This window comes from Callionymus lyra, chromosome 8 (assembly GCF_982586985.1).
Source record: "Callionymus lyra chromosome 8, fCalLyr1.hap1.1, whole genome shotgun sequence".
In the NCBI taxonomy this organism is placed as follows: Eukaryota; Metazoa; Chordata; class Actinopteri; order Syngnathiformes; family Callionymidae; genus Callionymus; species Callionymus lyra.
The window spans coordinates 15,876,742-15,878,343 of NC_141825.1; positions in this window are offsets into that span (position 1 = coordinate 15,876,742).

The following is a 1,602-nucleotide window of genomic DNA, read 5'->3' on the forward strand; positions in this document are numbered from 1 at the left end:
GATACCTGTAGGGAGTGATCCAGGATGCAAAAGGTCGTGCCACTCGGAGATCTGGGCTGTTCTGCACTAAACTGCCAAATTGACGTTTCAATGGAAGAAGTAAAGTTGATCATCTCTATTTCTGGTCGTTGAGTTGTGGAATAAATTACCTGAAGATACGCCTGACCGTTCCTCAACAGATCAAAGTACAAGGATGGGGAAGTTGTCTTAACCTGAGCCTAACATTTTGTTGGAAAAACTGTTGAGTTAAAATATGTTTATCAAATTTACTTAACCACATATAACGGTATTATAATTGTATCAATGCTGTTATTGTTTGTCTGCCTAATGTGTGAGGAAGGACTTTTGGGAGTAAAGATGTCTGTGCCAAAACTTGTGAAGAACTGCGCTGCAGATATAACGGCTCCCCCACATCTTTGTCCACAAAAAGGATCGGGACACAGAACTGGAAACTCTGCTGGTCCTTTCTCTTGTTATTACAATTAAAATGTTTCTTTGAACCAAGATTGAGTTCTCATCATTGTTTAAAGCGTTAAGTCAGTTTTTAATCTGACAAATTGAATATATTTAAATTTTCTTGAGGGTCTTTTAGTCATTTTTCTGCCCCCTTTTCCCTTGACCTGGTGGAGTTGCAACCCCAACCCTAAAACCTTCACTGTAAAGGTCAGAAGTCAAGAAAAAAAATGATATATCGATTTCCCTGCCAGGTTGATATAGAAACGTGATCCATAAACCCCTTAAAATGTGTCTCTTTACATCTGGCAGTAATCGGAACAAGATTCAACTTCTTGTTTTTTGAGAGATGACAGTAATAGTTCAGTCATCTACCAGGGAATCGTCACTTTATTCTGCAGAATCTGCACTCCCCAGGGACTTCTGCCAGGATCCTGTTCGTGGACTATAGCTCTGGATTCAATACCATCCTCCCAGCTCTGCTCCAGTACAAACTCTACCAGCTCAACGTGCCCCACTCCCTCTGCAGGGGAATCACTTACTTCCTGAGAGACCGGCGTCATCATGTGTGAACTGTCTCGGACAATCAGACCCTCAGCCGACCCTTCTCACCCTGGCTCGGACTTTTTATCTATCTACCTAGCAGGAGGCTTTGGTAAATCAGGACCAGAACACTTTCTTCCCCTCCGCAACAAGACCCTTGAACATAAACCTGTAACAACAAACACTGTTTTATTTCTGTTTAAGAGTTTATTTCATGTTTGATGTTGCCAAACAGTACCAAGTAAAATCATAATTGCACTTAAAATAGCAATGAAATAACTCTGATTCTAAGATGTGGTAGTTTCTGCTTTGATAGGGCTTCCTTGGTTTGTCCTGCTTAAGGAGGATCAAGGGTGGAACAATTTTGTATTCTGGTCCAGGAACATCCTCCCTGTAACGTTGGCTGAAACACTAGAGTAAGAAATTGAAAACAGATTTTGCAGTTTAAAATTGTATTTTTCTTTCCGACTCCTGCCATGTGAGTGCATCTAATGCATCTTCCCGTTAGTCCTAATAACTTCATTATCACAGTGAAGACGTGTTTTTTTGGACCAAATGACTGACATGGCGTGAGATTTCCCCGGTAAGTATGTTTTGAAGAGAAAT